This window comes from Aphelocoma coerulescens (genome assembly GCF_041296385.1).
Source record: "Aphelocoma coerulescens isolate FSJ_1873_10779 chromosome Z unlocalized genomic scaffold, UR_Acoe_1.0 ChrZ, whole genome shotgun sequence".
NCBI lineage: Eukaryota > Metazoa > Chordata > Aves > Passeriformes > Corvidae > Aphelocoma > Aphelocoma coerulescens.
In genome coordinates this window covers 66,748,042-66,770,040 of record NW_027184085.1, presented here as the reverse complement: position 1 = coordinate 66,770,040, position 21,999 = coordinate 66,748,042, and the positions used below count along the sequence as shown (strand labels likewise).

Sequence of the window (21,999 nt, the reverse complement as noted above, 5' to 3'; positions counted from 1 at the left end):
ATTTGCAATGTTGAGACAGCTCCCTGCTCTGAGTGCTAAATTGTTTTAGAACAGCATGCTAAAGCTCTTAAACATGCACTGGCTAAGAAAGGCACTTGGGTGTTTTACTCTGGGATGTGGATTCCACTATAAACAGAGGAAGCATTTAAAAAGTTAAACAGGGAAGTCATTTATGCCATCGTGTCTAAGACACATTTTGAAGCTGGGTCTTATCTCCCTGTCTTATACTAACTAAATTAACTTCACCAGCTAAGGAGATTTGGGTCATGGGAATGTTTTCAGACATGCGCTTTTAGCAGCTCTTTATTTTACATTTGCATTTACTACTTTCAACTCAAAACTGCATTTCAGTGGAGTAGTTTACTACCTATCCTTCCACTATGAATTGTAATTCTTATGGTTTACAGTGTATTAAAATTAACCATTAGTGTTTATTGCCAGTTTTGATGGCTCTTTCTTTGTCAGGGATACTTTGTTTTCCTCTCAAGAGAAATTGAGAATATATTTTCAATTTAGGAGAGCAAAACACAAATCAGATTTGTGTTTTAAGTTAAAACCTTAGTTGTGAGTGGAAAAAGAAACAAACCAAAAAACATCAATGGCAACAACAAAAAAGGCAGCCTGAATCTTGGAGGCATAAGCAGTTCATAATACTTCTTTCTTGTCATCATTATCATGTCTTCCACCTCAGATTGTTATAGAAGTCATAGGTTCTTTTGTTTTTCCTAATGAATAATTCTTTTAAAATACATTTGTTATTTTGCGTGACTTGTAATGGAACGTTAAAAAATGAAAATCACGCAGCTCTTACAAGAACATTCTTTGCAGTACGCTTACATAGTATTTTAAAATACAACATAACTCATATTTCAAGAAATTTTAGTTTTAATTAAATAACAAATCTCTGATTCCCACTATCATGCTTGAAATTTATTAAGATCTAGCTTATATTATGTCACCTATTGTCTCAAACAACAGATGATTCAATATTTCTATATATCTCAAGCTTTCCACTTTGTTTCCTGTGGAGACAATTTACTGAAGAAAAGTGGAAGTGCAATCTAAATCAGAAGACTTGAAGTACTTTGTTTAAATATATATAGATGGATTAAATGTAACTTTAGCAAATTATGTGTTTCTCAGGTACAGTATGGCCTGGCTGTTACATATTTATGGGGATTTCATTCCCATAAGTTCATAATAATTCTGTTGTGGAAGTCTAAACTATGAAATCAAATTCTTAGACGTATCATATATTTAGAAAAATCTAGCTTTGAAGAAGTAAATTCTAATATCAGATTTTTTTTACATTTTAAAAAAATGTGTCATATTCTTTAAAACATATTTCCAAATCTATTCTTTTTAATCTCTTGTGGAAGACATTTGCATGAAACCTCTCTTTATGTGTTGTTTGTTCTATATATGTTTTCCTTACAGCTGACACTCTCCCTAAATCTAGCGTGTCTTTACTTTTCCTCTAAAGTTTCTTAAATTGTATCTTAACTTGCTCATCGAGGCATCTAAATTCAAATTAAGTAGTCTTTTAGAACATGTGTAATAAAAGCAGAAAGGACTGAATTAATCAGGAAAGAGGTTTGGTTTTGCATTTTCTCTTTTTCATTTACAAATCATTGTGATTTCTATATATATTTACTAATTATGAAACATATAGTTCATGCAACAGAAATGGATAGAAAAACTGTGAATAAATTATTTGTGCTATATTAAGATAGCTGGTTTTGATGCTGTAGTCAGCTTCTGACAAGGAAAGCACAAGGTTTTTAAGAAAAACACTACAAAATAAATAGCTGATGCCAAATATAAAATCTAAAAAGAATAAAGGTTTTTACTACAATTCATAAATGTCTAGGAATAAGAAACTCCTTTTGCAAATATTCAGTAATTGTCCAGGATCTCTAAAAGAAAAAAAATCCATAAAGTGACAAGCTAGAGTGAATTAAACTCATTGCTTTTCTACTGAATTTTGTTTTTCAGGAAAAAAATGAAAAAAACCCTAGGAAATCCTGATTTAGTAAAATTAAATAGATATAGGAATTCTGTACTAAATAGCAAATTAATTCATGATATCAGATTAACCATTTTCTAGACACAAGTATATCTTTTAATGTACCTTATTTTAAAACAATTCAGATGAAGGAATAAAAAATGTAAGGGAACAGATATTGCTCTGAAAAAATAATTAGTTAAGCATTAAGTCCAATATATCACTATATTTTGCACCCAAAGTGTTTAAAAAAACACTGTATGATGTATCATTATACTAGTTCAATCACACAATAAATAAATATTCACATAAAGCAATTATGACTATGCACAGCAAGGCTACTATCTAGTTTTAATTCATTTTAGGTCAACTTTTATAATATTATACTATTTCTTAACTCTTGATTCTGCCTTGATGCAGAACAGCCTTCCTTAGAAATACATTAGTCATTTTACACAAAGAAAAGATATCAGTTGTCTGACACGGACAGGAAATCTTTTTGAATATTCTGCAAAGCACTCTCTAGTGTTTATTGATTACCTGACATTCAAATACCTCTCATTTAGTTGTTTCTTCCTTGGCAATCTCTTAGATTTAGATTTGTTTCTATGTTATCTGATATTAAGACAAGTATTGATATGTCTGGTAACAAACAGGATGTGTACAATGCACAGTGACATAAAAATGATCACAAAAATGATGGGGAAGGTCACCAAAAGAAAAAAAAAGGAAAAAAGGTGAAGGAAATTTTACATTGATCAATAGTCCTGGGAAGGGAGGCAAAAGCCCTGAAAAGTCATATAAACTTCCCTCACAGAGACAGAAGACTAACATTAAGTTAGTTTCACTATGTCCTGGAGAGCAAATGGAAAGACAAGTATTTTTAATCTTAAACTGAGCACAGTACTTATGCATAAGAAGTTGAAAGTTTGGTCTGGGAAACTTAATGCCATTGTTAGAAAGATTAAAAATAGGGCTGGGAAGTAATGGCTGCAAGTTTATCTGGCTTAAACATCAAGACATCCTGCCACAAAATATGAAAGGCACAATTAAGGCAAGGAGAATGAAACATAAACAGTGATCTCTGCAATGCCTGGGAAGGGATTTAAAATGTAATGAGTGGAGTAGCCATATTATTCCTTGCTGTCTTCTGTCCTGTCAGTCCCAGGAATCTGTTCAGCAGAATAGAATAATACACAGTGGTGTGAATTGAAATTTATTCCATTTTTCATGCAGATATACCCTGCTTTTCCAGAAATCCAGTTCTTAATGTTACTGATTTTATCTCTTCTTTCACTCTCCAATACCCTCACATTGTATTCTCTGAAATAGCAATACATATGAATTATATGTGGTTTTTATATATTTTTTAATATATATCATTTTTATATGGCCATATATGTTCCATATATATGAAATAACTATATATTAATTTAAGAGTGAAAAAGTAATTTGAGTTTCCTTTTTTTTTACTCAGTATTAACATTTCTTTTTTGTCCTGTTGACAGGGAGGATAAAACATTCACCCTAATTCCTCATACAGAATGATATTTGTAGTTGTTAGTTGGGCTGAAGTCTAATGGGTCGTCAGGAACTTGGTATATGAATGGCTGAAAAATGAGAAAATTTATCACTATGGGTCTGAAAAGGAGTTTGGGCAAAAAGATGATATGCCTTTCTATATGCAAAGCAGATCTTAGAGGAACATGTAGTCATGCAACTCATGCCCTTTTTGACCAAAATCTTGCCCCTAAAATTTTCTGTTGCTGTGGCAATTTCACCTAGCATAACAAATCATAGAACCATGGAACAACTTGGGTTGAAAGGAACCAGAAAGATCATCATCTGGTTCAAAACCCCCTGCCATGGACACAGATGCCACTCATTAGACCAGGTTGCTCAGAGCCCCATCCAATCTGGCTTTGAAGACTTCCAGGGATGGAGCATTAACAATTTCTCTGGGTAACCTCTTCCAGCTCCTCACTAACCTATGGGTAAAGAAACTTTTCTCTAAATCTAATCTATACATCTCCTGGTTCTATTTAAAAGTGTTCCCCCTTATCCTGTGTAAAAAGTCATTCTCCCTCTTTTTTAAAAGTTCCCTGTAAGTACCAGAAGACCACAATGAGGTCTCCCCAGAGCTTTCTCTTCTCCAGGCTGAACATCCTCCACTCTCACAGCCCGTCTTAATAGGTGAGGTGCACCAGCTTCTAATCATTTTTGTGGCTTCCTCTTGCTCAGGCATGTCCACATCCTCCTTTTGTTGGGGCCTTCACAGCAGGACAAAGCACTCCAGGGTAGGGTCTCACAAGGGCAGAGGTAGAGTGCTCAGTATCATGTTCAAATATGCATTCATTTATTGTCAGTTAGGTCTTGTGAAAAATGACTGTGCAAATTCTTTAATATTTAGTTAACTGAGTCTCATAATATTTTTCCAAGTATTCTGTGTCAATGACACTACCATCAGTTTAGAAATGACATACAGAGACCCAGACAAGCTAAACAAGTGATCCAAGGTTTCCAGGGTACTCTGTCTCAGATAATGTATTGAGACCACTTCTAGAACTCCAGCTAATATCCTATGCTAAACATCCTTTTTCAGGGAGTATAAGTGCCCTTTTTTAAAGCAGTTTCTGTATGCCAGGTAAGGAGCAAGGACAGAACACAAACACAGAGGTCATTCTTCAGTAATCAGAAACTGCAGCTAGAGAAACTCTGTTTAACATTCCTTCACCCTCTAATCAGCTGAGGCATGGAGAAATCTGGACATGAAATTAATGGTAAGAAAGAATTTCTCCTTCCTTGTAAGAATAAAAATGTGAAAAGATCAGCCTTCATGCTTCAGGCACAGCTTTTCTTAGTAGATATACCTCTGCTAAAGCACTTGGCATTAGTTGCTCTGAGTTATAGAAACTACACTAGTTTAGGAACTCACCTGATTTGCTGTAGTAATTCCTAAGTCTCTACATTCCTGGAAATGTAACCTCTGCCTTTCAATGATGCTTTCTATCTGTTTCTCACTGACCTAGTATCTAGCCTAAGAGACATGCTTTGGATTATGAAAGGGTTTCGTTTCCTAATTTCCAGGTCTTTGCACTAAAATGAGTCTCGTCTGTTCCACAATGACTTAAAGTGTGTTTGTTCATGCATACACACATAGATATTCACTGCAACCTGCCTCAGAACTACAAGTGTTTCTTGTAATGAAGCTTTTGTGTGTTTGTTTTTAATATTCTCATAAGGACATGCTTTTAAACATCTACCGCTATGACTTAGGTTTTCTCATCTTTCACAGATCGTTTTCCTGGCCATTAAAGAAAAATGTCCACATTCTTCTAGGGTATGAATTACTACTTTACACAAGGCATAAGCAGACTTAAAATTACAGTATTTTTTATTAAAATCCTCTTTTTAAAGTCCCAGGGCTTTAAAATTGGTTTCAAACATTCTTTTATCTGGTTTCCCTAAGAATCTCTATTGCTGAAATCAGGCTGAAGACAAACCCTTTCTGTAGGCGTGGAGTATAATGGGTCAGAAAGTGAAGGGGAACAAATACCAGGGTCAAAGCAAATACTGATACAGCATAGGAGGCACTCTGAGGGAGAGACCACCAGATGCTAGCTTTGAAGTGCTGGGTAGCAAAAGTTTCTGCAGTTTCAGCTTCTTAATTGAGGGAATAAAAAGCTAGTTCTCTGTGCAAAACCCAAAAAGATCAAAAGCAACCTAGATGCAACATTTGGAATCATGTTCAAATCTCCAGCTACCAGAGTGATTGGAGATTTGACTGTGGCTTAAGGAGTGAGATGATTTTAAATTCTGATCTGAAATGTTTCGGTTTGGGGAAATATATATTTTCCCCTGCAGTTTAACTGTTCTACAGGTCAGTCACAATTATAAGACTCAGTATTTGCTAGTGTGCTTATTAGGTGATATTTATCCTTAAACCTGTAAGTTTGTTTTACAGAACGTTTGCCAAACAGTAGATTGAAATAACTGTCTTTAATAGTCTAAATGCAGTGTAATGACAAATCACATGGGGGTTTCTCATGTAACAGGCAGCTTATAAACGCCTACAAAGCTGCATTCTCTTCTTTGAAAAAAAAGTATTCAATACACTGTTTTTTTACTATTCATCTTCTCTTTTTGATTTGCTTTCCAAGTAAGCTTTTGACACCATAGCAAGCCTCAGGTTTGGAAATGGTTTCAGGAGGTGGATTTTTCCTCCCAGAAGGTGAGGCCAAGGAAAGCATCAGTCACTCTTGTTGCTTTCTGACAGTTCAAGTCACCAGAGGCATTTGATAAACTTTAATCACTGTCACAACGGTAAAGGTCACACATAGGACCAAAAGCACAAATCAGCTACAATGCTGAGACATATGTGAGTGAGAGGGGAGAGTGTGCACACACACATATGTATGTGCATGTGAGACAATGCATTTTGCAAAAACACTCTCAAAAAGTAACATGTTTATTTTCAGTTTGAGATACCTGGAACCTATGAAGCTCTTAATCCTTTGGTGAATACAGCATCTTTAGGTTTTCTTTAATTACCTTTGAACATACAGCAATTACGTCAGAAAAAGTGGTACTTTTTGCACACCTCTAAATTTAAGAATAACATATACCACACAACTATTTGTTTTTCTACCACATGGAGAATTATTGTCTTGAACAGAAACCCCAACATTTGAATACTACTTCTGTTTTTAATAATTACAGCCATTTTATTAAAAAGACTGGAAATTTTCCCTCAGATATTCAAGGCATTTTGGTCTATTAAAATGGTAACCTATTTTGGGATTAGAAATTTCTGAAAATTTCCCAAATTCAGAAGCTACAAGATGTTTTTTGTAAAAATGGTGATATATTGAAAAGTCAGGCTCAATATGTCTCAACTGTTTAGAACAGGAGGCTGGAACAGATAAGATTCTCAGGCCTCCTCCAGCTTGATTTCTAGGATCCCGTGACCTTCTGATATTAATAAACTTTTTTTGTTTAATCCATAATATGATTTTTTTTGCCATTGTTTTACTGTTTTTTTTTCCCATTAATTTACTGTTGTTTTTACTGTTGAAGTACTTTTAATACCACATCATGCCAACATCCTAATCCTGAGGTGGAACCCTGCAGTACTAAATAATCTACAACAAGTTCATAGTCAAGAGATGGCAACAAACAGGTCTAGAAAATGTAATTTAGTAAGAAAGTAATAGTCAGTGTGATAGGCAATAGGCTGAAAATAATCTGGAGCAAACTCTTGCCAAATATATGTAGATGACAGCAATTAACTTCTGAAGAACAAAAAATAACTGAACATTCACAAGAACTTGTCATGCAAAACAATACACTTCTCTGCTTAAACACATAGTGTCTACAAAACAGGTTATACTTCCTTTGCAAAGCCAATTCCTAGAGGAATTATTTAAGGCTATATGTATGAAATCCCAAGTGTTGCTTTCACCAAGGGCTCCATAAAATCTTGGCTGCTGAGCAAACAGCTAGATGTGGACTATAGTGATCTGCAGGAATGGCTCTCCTTCTATCCGATGCAGTCTCTTAATAAGAAAATGCAGTCCATAGCTCATTATATGCAAACAGATTTGGTGTTGTATTACATACCCGATCTACAATACACAAAAAAAAAATCCTCAGATCTCCTGTGCAACAAGAGCTTTTTTTTTTAAATAAGGTTCTTCAATTCACTTTAATTTTCAAATGGCATTTGTACATTCTCACTGATGCCTAGAGTATATCACACTTATTTATCACGTGAATAGTATACTCTTTAGGCATGTATGTCACAGGTTGTTGGTAAAGAGCCCTGTGTGATTTAAAATAATTAAGATTTAGTCATGCTATTTCTTTTTCTATAGTTGTTGCTCAGTAAGTTTTGAAAAGTAAATTCAGATTCTTCATCACTGGAATAGTTTTAACAGCCATTGTGGTCTCCCTTTCATGTGACTCTCAAAGAAAAAAATGTAAACAGAATTATTCATGATAGTTTATAATGTTTGCAGAAATCCTAGCACAATTAACAGTGCTGTTCACACAGTACAAGCATAGGATTTGCAGTACAATCTTCCAGGTTCAAATGGTACCAAAGGGCTAACACAGGATGTAAGTTATCAGCTTTTTCCTTGCTTAGAAATAGAACAAAACTTTCCTAATGTTGGTGCAGATGTGTGTAATTTTTCCCCAAACATAAAAGTCCCTGAGTCCGCATGAAGTAAATGAGAACTATCTGCCACCTCAGGAATTAACCTGAAAAAAAAAATTATTTTTCCACAAATGTAGTGGTGTTCCAAGGCAGTTCCTATTTTTCTAAGTAAAATAAAACTTTCTGAGGTATTTGGCTCACTCCCTCTTCCTCTCTCTCTCGCTCTCAATCTCTCTCTCAAATATCTCTGAAATGCATTTGGTGTAGCTTAAAAATAAGTGTGCTTGTATTTTATCTAAAGAGATGCAGCCCTCCATTCTAACATGAGGGTCAAAGACAGGATGCTAGAATCAGCTGCCACTTATTTTTATTTTTTGATAGAGAACAGAAATGACTGAGAACTTACTTGCCTTTTAGATAGCACCTCTCTCCAAGATTTTGAGACAGCCAAGCCCAGCAAAGAAAATAATTCAATCTCTGAAATCTTGCAAAGCTTATACTGGAAGTATAAGGTAATTTTATCACTCCTGCTTTCAGATAAGAAAGGATATATATACCAGCCCAGACATATTTAATTTTTCAAACAAGATGTAATGCACCTTGAGGGCCACCCAAAAAAGCTGTAGAAAGATCTTTCAAATCTGAGATCACCAGGGAATATGAACTCCACCTTGAGTTAACTAGGAAACCATTTTACAGGGTTTGTTCTTAAATCTTTGGAGTGATCTTCATTGATCAATGAAGACATGACACATCAATTTGGAGCCTTAAACTTGTAGCAAAACTACAGGGATTTGCAATAAAAAAAGGCAGAAAACCCAAATGATCTCACAATATCAATCAGTGGAAATTTACAGCTCTCCCACAGTAGTACCAAGGGCCTGTTAAGAGCTGCTGGCTTTTTTCTTTAGCTTCTCTGAAGCTTTAACTCTGTAATTCCTAAAGAAAGTATTATATACATCTATCACTTTTTATTGAATTTTTGAAGAAAATAATGTGAAGAAATTTAATGGTAAACTTTAATGTTTAAGCAGAATTATATTTTAAAGGTTATGAACAGTTTTGTGGAAATCTGTTTTTAGCAACTAGATGATGATGATGATGACGTTGATGATGATGACAATGATAACTTAATCCTTGACATGACATTTCACAGTATTTCATATGTTCAAACCTGTAAATGCACAGGTCTATAGGATTAATGCACTTCATAAAGGAAAAGCTGCCAAGAAACAAGGTTACATGTTTAAAAATAGACTAAATTATAACCTTATACTTCTGAATACTGATTTCTCCTCAGCTGGAAAGGATGAAGCAGCAATCTATCTCTGCAAAAATTCAAGGCATAAGATCCTAAGGCTAAAGATGACTAGTTCTAATACTAGTTCAGACAAAGGGTATGAAATTATGTTAGGTTTAAAGTAAATATCCTTTGCACTAGAATTTATTTCAGAGGTGAATTTATTTCAAAACACTTGGGTCTCCTCTGATGGTGATTCTAATTTTCTCAGTAAAGTTTCTTTTATTGCCCATAAACCCTGCTCCCTGTGGAGCAGCCTTATTTTCCAAGCTTCAAAATATATGGAAAATTCTTCCTATCATTCCTGCCCTGTCTGATCACAATATTCAGAGACACAGCATAGCCACATTATGCCACATATTTTTTCAATATTAATTTAAGTAAATATAAGTAGATTTAATTATTTAAGGAAATTTAAGTAAAAACACTACGTTAATTTGGGTAAATTTAAGTCAAGTAGGAAGTCTACTCTTCAGAACTCCAAAAACTATTCTTACCTCCCTCATTTTCAATCCTTACAAGTTGTAGAAAATAGAGGATGTAAAATAGGAATCGCCAGAAAGTGAGAGCTGAGAACCCATATTGCAAACCTCTTTGCAACCATTATCATATGTCTTGGGGTGACTTTTTGATGCTGTATCCCCTATCATCTGCCCTATGCCAAACATGAGTTCTGTGCCTTTAAAGGTAGCTCTGGGAGGGGGGGGAAGGCAGTGGAATTCTTTCGGCGGCCTGTGTAAAAAACACAGATAACTCCCTCAGTTTCTCTCCCCAGCTCTCGGCTCTGCAGCAGGGCAGAGAGGTGCATTCTTTTGCTTTTTAGCTAGCTTCTTGTTCTTTAGCTGAAGCAAGGAGTTTTCCTGGGACTGTAGCTTCTTTTTTCTTCTGGAACTGTTACGCAATACCAGAACATGACCGGGAGGCCCCAGACTGTGGCCCGTAGGGGCCGACACCACACCCCAGCTCCAGAGAGAGCAGAGCCACACCTACGGAAAGGACTCTGAATCTAATCAGGTTTTTCTACACTGTGAGAGGTTTTAATATTTAACATTATTAATTTTTTTCTTCCCTCTCATGCCTGCATACACGCTGCTTTTAAAATAAAGAGGTTTTTTTCACTTTCCTCCTGGAATTTCTTTCCAAACCTGGTGGGAGAGGTCTTCCATTAGAGGACCCATTCATTTTGGGGGTTTCCTCATAATTTGTCTCAAACCAAGGCATCATACAACTTATCATTAGACATAATCTGAGGTCAGGCAAGTCACCAGACCTCATATTTCTAAAGATTTTTAAAACGATGTCTCTTTCCCTGTACTACTGGAGTATCAGGTTACTGAAAAGGTAATTGAAAGTTCATCATCAAATACATGATTGAGCTGGATACAGGTGAAAAAATACTTTCGCTCTTTTCCTAATAAAAAAAGCATGAATCCTGTATGTCTTTATATAACCATCTAATTTCATTTAATTGTCCAGAGGACCTCCATGCTTATCTGGATGATTCTCCAGATAGAACTCTTTGGGATATTTCAAACAGTTTAGCATTGTTCAAAATTTACTCTACATTCACTCAATAAATTCACACTTAAATTGATCTTTTGCTAATATACTGCTGCCCTAATTGTGTGAAGCCTCCTTACTTGCTCATGGTTTTATTCCCTTGTCTTCTAAATCAAAACAACAGAAGCAGAATGGATGTGCATTGTCCCAGAGCTTTGGAATCTAAAATTATTTTCTTCACACCTATGGAACTCTTTCTCTGATAATACATTATCATGCTTTATTATTATATTTATTTAATTACCAACCCAGGCAATTGCTAATATATTGCCAGATGAATTACTAAATGGCTCATCATTCTTTCTGATGAATGAAGGTATCTGAACCATAAAGCTGGTGAATGGCTGTCCAGAATCTGAACTAGGGTTTCAAAAACTCCTGTGTAGTGGTTTTGGTCCAAAATACTCATTACTTACTTATTTACCTTCCGTGGGATAAGAATTAGGAGAAAGCAAAGCAGGCACAAAACTTAAAAGAATATAAAGAACTTTATTAACAGACTTAAAAGAAAGGAAAAAAAATTCAGACCAAACCTTCAGAACTCTTCTTCTCTCCCCACCTTTCTCTCTTCTCCCACTGACAACCCTTGAGATGTTCAGTCAGTTTACCACTTCTATAATAACCTTTTTCAGTTCACTTAGGGAGAGGAGTCTCTCTTGCTCGTGCTATGGAGACATCTCCACAAGAAGTTCTCTCATGGCTTCAGTACCAGAGCTAGACAGCTGCCCAGGTTGGTTCTCTGCATGTGAAAATCCCTTCCCCCAACTTTCAGCTTTCCCCACAACTGCTTTCGAGGGTCCAGTCTTGGGCTATTGGGGTACCATTTTAAGGATGAGCTGTTCAGAAGCAAAGGTTCTTTTCAGCTATCTCTGGGAGCATCTTCATCTCTAGGATCAGAGGTCTTCTCCTTCCAATTTGGAGCAAGAGTCCTCATCACTTCCATTTCTCCCTGTTCAAAATTCTCATCAAATTACAGCTGCTTCAGCATTTGCTTATTCCAGGTGCCTTTGCTCACAAGTACAGTTTGAATGCTCCACCCCCCCATGCTTTCATGAAATTACAATGGGTACTCTGATATATCACAGTCCATCACCACCATAGCTTTACAACAGAATTTCAGCTTCTAAGCATCTCCTCTTTCTTCTCCCTCAGGTTTCAGCTCTTCCTTCTTTACTGACTTTGGTGTCTCTCTGGTGTTTTCTTCACCTTCCTCTTCCTCAGACTCAGAAGAGGATTGATGTCAGCAGGCTTCATCTGTTCTGGAGGAAACTTACAGCACTAAAAGGGTTAATCTCACCCAGCCCTACAGCTGGAATTCGCTTATCGCTGTTGGTCACATGATCTTTGCCGGGCAGCAGGGCAGCTTCAGCTGAATCTTCAGCCGCACTGGAGGGGAGGGTGTGGAGCCACGCCATCTGCACATAACAGGGCTGGCGGGGGGTGGGGGGAGGGGGGTGGGCGGGGAGGGAAGGGGGAGTGGGCAGATGGAAGAGGTCCACAGGGCTCCAGGATGGCTGTGTCCTGGCCCGGCCCAGGCCAAGCAGGGCCTGGCCCAGCCCCACTGGGCCGCATGGGCTCCCCCCCAGTTACCTGTCCTAAGGCCAGAAGCAAGAGAGAGCTTTCCAGGGGATTGTTCATTCTTAAATGTGGATCACAGAGGCATGTCAAGCTCCTTAAGTGGCTAGAAAGTTGCCAATATTCAAACTACCCAGTTGATAGGTTCTGTTAGGTCATAAAGGAAGCTGTAAGCACCTCTTCGCAAGAAAATCACTTCCGTAGCTATGCTAACCCATGACATTCTGAAATGTTTTTAAATAATATTTTGTCATATATTCAGATAATTTTTTTTAGAACTGGGAATTGGACAGAGAATTACTAACAAATGTACATTAGTTTTCTAAAGATCAAGTAATGGCTACTTGAAAACCCTCACAAAAATAAATTAGAAATTAAAGTTTAAACCATGCAATTTAGTTTAAATACATGTGTGCAGAAACTAATATGACAATCACAAAAGTCCATGCCATTTCATGTGAAATGAGCACTTAACCTACTGTTAAAGCTTTACCTATCACAAAAATATGTTAGCACAACATAACTTAAATTTATACAGAAGAACAAATATTAGACTCTTTCTTCCCGTTTTATGTCTTACAAATACTGCTTCTTGTCTACAGACAAATACCTACACTTGTGCCAGGATGTGCCATGATGTTTTACATGTTCACATGTAGAAAAATAAGGTTTGTAGAGGAAGTTAGAAGCTTTCATTATTCAGTTCAAATAGAATTAGTTTAGTGGTATGGAGAGTTGATTTTATTACCAGTTTTCTCACTGAAATATCTAAAAGAAAGCATGCAAATATTTGCACATATTATCCTTTCTTCAAGCAAACAAGCTCTGACCACAATATTTGAATTGGCAAGTTTTAGTGGCTGAGAAGAAAGAAGACAAAAGGAAATGGGGCGGAGGGGAGGGGAAAAGATGGAGATAAAATGAAGAAATTAGTTGTGGGTGTTGTTTTAAAAAATTAATAAATGTCAACAAGCTCATCTTACAGCCTTTCAAAAACATTTTGTAATAAACTGTCCATCCTAGTGATGCCATGAAGATTTTTTGCCTTTTATTTTATACCCCTGTTATACATTTTTTACAACTTCTGTATTCTTAATGCTTTTTGCCTACATTCTTGGACTTGTTTGTCAAGCTGAGAAACTAAACATTTTAGAAGCTTCGTAGTTAGGGACCAGTGTGCCCCAGACCCCAAGGTGCTCTCCAGAACACATTCTGTAAACTAAGATAGAACCATCCAGGGGAAAGCTCCTTGGGGAGGGGAGCTCAGTCGAGGCTCTCATTGGGGAATCTTTCATAGATATGCTAATTAGTAAAATCTATAACGTTACACCCGATCTTTTGGGGTGTGCATTTTTGCAGGGTGCATTTCAATGCATATGACCTAGACGTGTCCACCTAAGGATCCTTAAAATAAATACCAAGGTAAAATCCCTTTTCCCCTTCTAACCGTGTCTGACTCTTGATTTTAAGACCAGGAAGAGGCATCACTAGGCATATTTCCATGTAACTTCCTCCCATGTCTGTTTCTCAAACCACTAACACATTTATAACATAAGTATGGGTAATGTCTCTGTCCCAATTCCATCTCTGGTTACAAATTAAGTCACAGGCCTTTTTGATTTTTATTGCTCCTTCCCAGAACCTATCACAGAAGATTTTCTCATAAGAAACATCAACCACACTCAACCTCAGAAAGAAAACACCTTGAAAATTACTATCCTGTAAAGTCTTAAAGAGCACGGCTGCCTTTATCAAACACTGGTTTTGCCACAGAAGGATTTTGCCATGAGATAAGCACGGAGTGGACAGGCTGCCTCTAACTCCAAGCCTGGTGGAAACAAGGTTTGGTTAGCACATCCTGGGTGCACATCCAGGCAAAAATTACCACTGTGGTAGACTGTAACGGAACTGCTCACACCCATGTTACTGGTCAGACAAAGATCCTCTCAAGTTATAGGACAGATGGCATCTGGGATCACCAAAACCCCCCACCCTGAATATGCCTCTGTGGTTAACTGAAACTTGGACTATAATTTAAACCACCAAGACAGGAACTTGAGATAAAGGTCAGTTGTCCATTATCTCAGGCATAGGTGGAGGAAAGCAAAGCTGAGGGAGAATTTATCACTGATAGTGACAGGATTTATGTGCCATGAGGAAAGCAAACTCAGCAACTGTGCTGAAATCAGCTTGGACTGGGTGAAAGGTAATTCAGGCGAAGGGAGATTACAACCACTGACAAAAAAACACCAACTCAAAAGAAGAAAAAGACTGAATATGGGACGAAGTAGCATTAGAGGTGAGGGAATCATTTAACCAAGAGAATAAGAGAACAGTGTAAAAACAAGCATTAATTTCTTTGTTTGCTGAAATAGATAAATAATGAACAATTTTCAGTGACTTGAGGATCCCCACTGTTGAGAAGCCTAGGCTGGAGAGGGACCAACAGGATGCTGCTGTATCTATCTATGGGCGATGACTCTCTTCTGCTTAATCTGACTCTCTCCCCTCTTCCACTCTTCACCCTTCGCTTTTATCTTTTTCTTTCTATCTCTCTACCTCACATTTACTATTAAATAATTTATTTCTGGCTTCGGCATATAATCTTGTTTGCACCTTAATTTGGGAAGAGGCATCTCTCAATAATAGGATCTTACCATGTCCCAGAAGATGCCCTAACAGATATTATGCCCTTCTATCATTAGAGCTGTACTTAGCCACTCTTCCTATTTGAATTCTTATGCATCAAAAATAATCTTAATAATCTACATCATGTGGGTGTATGCAGCTTATAAATTCTTCAAAATTTCATGTTCTCCTACAATATTGGCAGAGAATTCTCTCAAAATCTTTCACAGGTTTTTTTTCTGCAAAAAGTGGGAGGCTGCTGCCTTCTCTCTTTCATTTTCTACCAGTTGGGAGAAAAGGGATTCATAAAGTCAATTATTATGAGAAGAGATAGCAATTTCATTTAGCACAGCAATTTTCATATATCATGATGTCCCAAGGAACTTGAAAATAATATATTGTAAAAGGACTGGGTTATTTTTAGTGTCATTTTTAACTGTTGTCACCTACTTTACCAACTCACTTTCCTTCTGCATGCTTCACTTGAATTATAGGTCATGCATAACTCTGTAATTAACAAGTCAGAGCAGGAAGACAGAAAGAGCAGCAGTTTTTAGTTCATTAGCTTTTCACCTTTGAAGACCTGCGCTTAAAGCTTACTTCATCTCTGTCTGCCCCAGGCTCATGTTGATATATCTGCCTCTGTTTCTGAGCCCAAGCCATTGTTAATTGCAGTACTCCAACCATACACTAAAAAAAAAATAAGGGAGCAGCAAAACCTTGCACTTCTCACTGATCAGATTTTCAGTGCTCTTCTTTTTTACGTCCCTTTTAATCTTCCCTTCTTTGGGAGGAAGTAATTTGAAAATTAAAAGTGGTATTTTATACTGGCTCTCTTTCTGAACTCACTTCTTTTATTTGTCACTAGTATAGGCTACTGGGTATATCAGCTTGGGAGCATTCAGTAGTGACTTTCTCTCTGAATTAGCTCTGAATGATTTCAGGTTCTCTTCATCATGCCAACAATGGTCTTGATCATAGTGAATTTCTACACATCAAACATTGCCAGCATTTGCCAATCTTTTGCCCATTAGGGGCTCCTACATTTCTCTTTGGAAAATTCCAGTGGAAAGTGTGGTGTACATTCTGGACAGTGTATTTATGCAATCAAAACACAGTCTGCTGGCCCTGACCAAGTTGTAAAAGAGCACCCAGAGACCCTAGAGTGTCAAAAAGCTTTATCTTCTGCAAACTCATTCAGTATCAAATCAATAAAGTAATGCAAAATATTATGCATACGAGTGTATCCAAAATGATCTCTTATGGCTGTTTTCAGCCCTACCTATGTGATTCCAACTTGTGGTGGCCAGTGAGCCAGTGGTACAAAGGACAAAGAGAGTCTGCTGGTGGGACAGTCCCTAAGACCAGAGTGTCATCCCCAGGTTATGGTGAACAGAAGAGGCTTCCCCTGGGATGCTTTGCTTTTGCTTTGTTAATGTATCCCAGTTCTGCTTCCCTGGTTGGCCGTTGGCCTTCCCACCCCATATGTCCCATGTCCTAGAAAGCTCCACTCCAGGTTCCCCCATTGGGCCTTGCCCCTCACCACTCCCCCAGAGCTTCCCCATTGGTTCCCATTCCCTAGTCCCACCTGTGAACCGCCCCTGTACCCTCAGATCATTGGTCCCTGATGCTCGATCCACTCCCATACTTAAACCTGGACCTTCCCTTGTTCTTGATCTTTGTCCTTGGAGCCCTCCAGGAGTGTGGCTGCAATAAATCGCTCCCGTGGAACTCTATACAGAGACCCTTCCTGTCTCTTGGCCGTTGACCCATTTTAAGGAGCTATGCATGTGTGTGCGCCTGTGCACGTGTGTGAGTGTGTGGTGGTCCTGCCGAGTGGCTTTGCTTTGAAGACGCTTTTAGGAAGGTTGCGGCACCCCACTCTCCGGCACTGCAAAGCCACAGCGCCTGGCTGGCAACACCAACTAACTGTGGAACTGAATTTGCATTTGCAACTTTCTTTTAAAAAGATAAAAAAACAGTTCAGTCTTTCTTTTCCATACTTTCATAACTTCCCAGTCACTAACAGATCTAAACTCTCAATGCATTTTAAAGGGCAATCCCTATTTTAAATAGCAGAAACCGAGGCAATTCAGACTGGTCCATTCCACACACAGACACACACACACACATAACTGTGTTGCAAAAAGTTGCAAAAGTTTTCACATAGGTGAAAAGCTATTAGTAAAATCTAGAGCTCTATATTTTGTGGTACAGAAATACTTTTTTTTCTATGCTTCTGTCTGACATTGCTGTGGTACATCATAAATTCCCATGCATCATGAGTGCAGCCAAAGGAAGGCTAGGGAACCCTGCACTTAACCATCTGTCCTTCCTTTAAACACACAAAATACTATACAGGTAATGACACTGATACGATCTGAAGGGCAAACTCTTTGGTGAAATTGTCAGTTTTGTTACCTGTGTTGGTTGTACCAGAAGTTAAAATACTTAAAATAGCTCTAACCACCTATGAGATTTTGGTGAAACAATAGAATTAATAAAGAGCTCTGACCAAGCAAATATCCTATTTTAAAGTTTCTCTTGAGACAGATTACCCATAGATGCAGAAAATCAATGTTCTGCAAATGCTGCGAAGTATTCAACAATGTATAAAATTTAATAATAATAAATTAAATAAAATAAATTTTTTAAAAATGTAAAAATAAATTTTAAAGAATCTTTTCAGCTTGAACATTTGTTTGTTACAAATTACGTGTTACTTTTGAGATTACCTCTATCTAGACCTGATATGTATGCAATGTACTGCTGCTTTTCAACTTAGATTATTTCCTTATTCTTTAAAATTGTAACTGCCTTGAGCCTTTCTTTTATTTCCATAAAAAGAAATCTTCCCACTGCATTCAATTATTTCTTAAACTGTGAATTTAAAATGGTTGCCTTTTGCAAGCTTTTTGGTAGGCAGCTGCTTTCAATAGTTTCATATATACATACGTATACGTGTGGGTTTGTGTGTATATATATGTATAATGTATATTTATACATAATATTGTTGTCTGTCCTTTCAAATTACTGGCAAGATGTCTAAATGAATAGGGTCACTGTGAAAAATATAGCCATCAAGTCTAGAAAAGGTTTACATCACATGGATTCCATACTTTCTGTTGTAAAGAGCACAGCAGTTTAAGCATTTTTTTCACGTCCTCAGGTCTAGCCAAGTAGCAATTTTATGGTCTTTATCCTAACTACATGAATGAAGGCATCTTTTACATCCATCAAGCTGCAAAATCTAGTCCACTATACAAAAAGCTGTATAAATTAAATAACCCCAAGAAACACTCTCCCACCTGAATCTGGTTATCTAGAGCTGTCTGTGTCACATGGTTTCAGCATAAAACCAACTACCCAATCATTTTGAGATCACCATCACAAGTCGTTTACTTTTCAATCCTTAGCTGTCATGTCAGAATATGCCTCCTATGCATATGCCTGGTTATAATTAATGACATTCAGAAAAGACATCTAAATACATTTTCCAGAAGAAAACACTTGGTGAGAGCCTGCAGAATAATCCTGGGACTGAACCAAGTGCACTTTACTGTGATGTCTTTATGCACTGCCTTAAGTTCTACATTCCGTGAACTCACTGCATGACAAGGGTGGGAATGTGACTTTAGGACTGAAAGTTTTTCTAACCCTTGCTTGTGTATTGTTAAAGTGTTTTCATCATCTCAAGTATTTTCAGGAAGAAAGATCCTATGGCTTTCAATGTACAACTGCTCTCCATAATGTCTCTTTTGCTCTCTTTAAAGAGGCCATTAAAAGGCACCCTACACTTAAATATTTAACAACGCACTTACATGGACCTTGTGCTACAGATAGCCATGCGGGACAGATCTCATAGGGATGCTTTTCAATATATTACCTCATTTAGGAAGTATCGTTTATGTAGTATTCAGGAGGCTCAAAAGGATAGTTATCCATGGTTTCCATGTGTTTCCAGACTTCAGACACTAGCTAGGTTTTTGAGTCTAATTTAACCAACTCTGTAATTCTATTTAGTCCTAGCTCAGGCACTTTGTATTACTTTCCCTCACCTTGTGGCTATGCAGCAATTCCATTGCTGAAGTTCTTCATCCAGAAAGGGCTGGATGCTGATTTCCTGTAATGCTTATTCTGGCACAAACAAGACTTTGGTGTCAAAAGATGCAAACTTTACCCTGTGTTCTAACAGATTTTCTGCTTGTGTAAATCATCTCATGATATGTTTTGTATAAGCTCTATCCATCACATTCGTACTTGAGTTTTGAATTAAATATTAGTATAAATGACTCTACTTTTATACAAAGCCAAGAAGAAATGAGGAATGCAGACTTTTTCAGGGTTTTTTGGGGAAGGTGCAAAAATATTCTTCAGGTAAAAAAACAGTAGCAGTAGCTGTGACAAGTGAAGGACAATCTCAAGCAAAAAGATGTCAATTACCCAGGTAAATTCCCGCTTTTGCATTAGAGAAGTATTTTGTAGAGCATTATTAAATTTCCCTTCCCTAATACCCCCAAACACTCTTTATATTATAAAAACTTACTAACTTTGTTAATACATATATTAGTTCACATTAGATGCAGTAATGTAATGAGTTAGTCAAATTTTACAGGACTGTAAAATTCGATTTATATTGTTCATGCTTAAGCAAAACAAAGTAAAAGGCAGCCTCGCCCTAGAAATAAGGACTTTGCTTCTTGGAGCTTAGAGCTGTCCATGAAGGACAAAGGATACCCCTGTACAACTGAGGTAACACCAGCATTCTTGCCTGTCTAATATCCTACCAGAAGGATCTGGCATCATAGATACATCACTACTTCAAGACTGATCCCAGGGACATCTGGATAAATAGACAAGCTGCAAGAACAGTGCAAAAGTACCATTGCTTTGCAAACTTCTACTATGGTGAGTAATGAGCAATATGGGTGCTAGGGCTTAGTCAAATCACATTGTATCTGAACATTTGAATTAAGAACCCTGTGTAAAGTCACATTTGGGGCACCCCAGTATGAATAGGACCCCTCATGTGCTTGAAGCAAAACTTACTTTTGTGATTCTATACTTTTCATCCTACAGTGTCTTCTTGTTTGCATGGCCAGTTGCAAATCTGCAGCCCAGCACCACATGTGGCATTCATGTATGTGAATGTAGATTCTACATTTCACGAGAGAAATAGGATACAAAATTATTCTGATTTCCTAAATTACTGAGGTAGACTGACAACTTTTCTGTGCAGGTATGTTTGATACAGAGCAGTTAGTGAAAATATGTTGTCTATGGGAAAAAAATCTGCTTTACTATAATTAGTCTTTTTATTATTAATTTGTTACTGAATGTTTTTCCTTTATCTTGCTTGTAGAAAGTGGAGAAACACTACTGCCCACAGTTTACTGATGGAGAATGAAGGCACAATGAAAGCAACCTCCCAGGAGTGAAAAACAGGGAGATTGGAGCAATTCAAGAATTGTGTTTCTGCAGGTTCAATACCCAGGCAAAACATCCTAATGCATGAGTTTGTTTGAACAGTCACACAGTTGAAAATCTCCAGAAGAAGTGTTCTCAAATAAGTTAACTGTGGAAAGTAGTATCTAGAGAAGTTCGCTTTCAGACTTTTCACAGATACTTTTGAAAACAGCCTTAAACAAATAATGGATATTCTGCTAACATCAGGACTACATAAAGAGAGAGGTTGGTAATATTGGCATTTTTGCAAATGTTCTATATACTCAAGGACCCATCTAGTTACTGGGAGCCCCATATATTGTACAAGGCACAAACCAATGGGAATCTGAAAGCAAGCAGTTATTCAGGTACATGTAGAATGAACAGATGGTAAAATGTTTGAATACAGTGTTGAGGACAAAGTGCAAACTGGTGTTTTGCCTGGTGGTGACAGACAAAACAGTAATGAGACCAACTGAATAATCCTTTCTCCCTTTCCAATTGCTCCTACCTCAGCCCCTGCTCCTATAAGGGGTAAAAAAAAACCCAAACAAAAACCAGCAGCAACAACAAATAGCCCCCCTGTCCCCCAAAAATCAACCAACCCCCCAACAGCGACTCTTTTAGCTTTATTCTGCTCTGTCCCAAATTATTCTGTTCCCCACCATTAACACAGAACACAGAGCTATAAAGCATCATTGCTTCTACAGCTGAGGGGCCCTTCACAGAAGAGAGAGAGAGAAAATTGATCTATGTTCAAAGGATTATCATTTCTGTGTTGTATGTCTCTCAGATGAGATATGAAGAGTTGTGCAAGTGCATTTTCTAAAATTCCCCTTTTGTTAGTTTATCTCACCCCCTGAAGCAAATTCTGTAGATCTCAGATAATCATCTTAACAAGGCCCTGCTCTGTGTCTCCTGTACAAATATGGGATAAGGGGCTTTGCTGATAGAATGTGAAATGTTTATACCTCTGCAAGCATACGTTACATCTCACAGAGGAATTGGGGCAGGGGGGCAGGAGGAACAGATGTCTCTATGAAATGATTTGGACTGAAGCAGCTCTACAAATGAAGCAAATGGTGAACTACAGAATTCATACCTTTTCAATGAAAATCCCTGTATAAATAGCTCTGATATTCAAGTACCCATTGAAAGTAATAGTTGAACAAATTCTAAGCAAATATGAAGCTGCAGAGGTGGAACATGCTATCAGCTTTGTTTATTTTTTCCAGCAAATGCAGGCATCCTTTCTGCCAATTTACACTTAACAGTAGCAAGAATCTGGACTGCAGAAAAGAAGCTGTCCTGTTCTTTAATGCACTGCTT

General features: G+C 37.3%; 1 long non-coding RNA gene across 1 annotated transcript; it reads left to right on the top strand.

Moving 5' to 3' along the window:
* The first annotated feature begins 4,705 nt into the window (after positions 1-4,705).
* Positions 4,706-21,546, top strand: LOC138103778 (uncharacterized). Its single transcript, XR_011147848.1, has 3 exons — positions 4,706-4,785; positions 20,016-20,133; positions 20,588-21,546. It is a non-coding gene; the product is annotated as an uncharacterized lncRNA (long non-coding RNA).
* Positions 21,547-21,999: the final 453 nt, after the last annotated feature.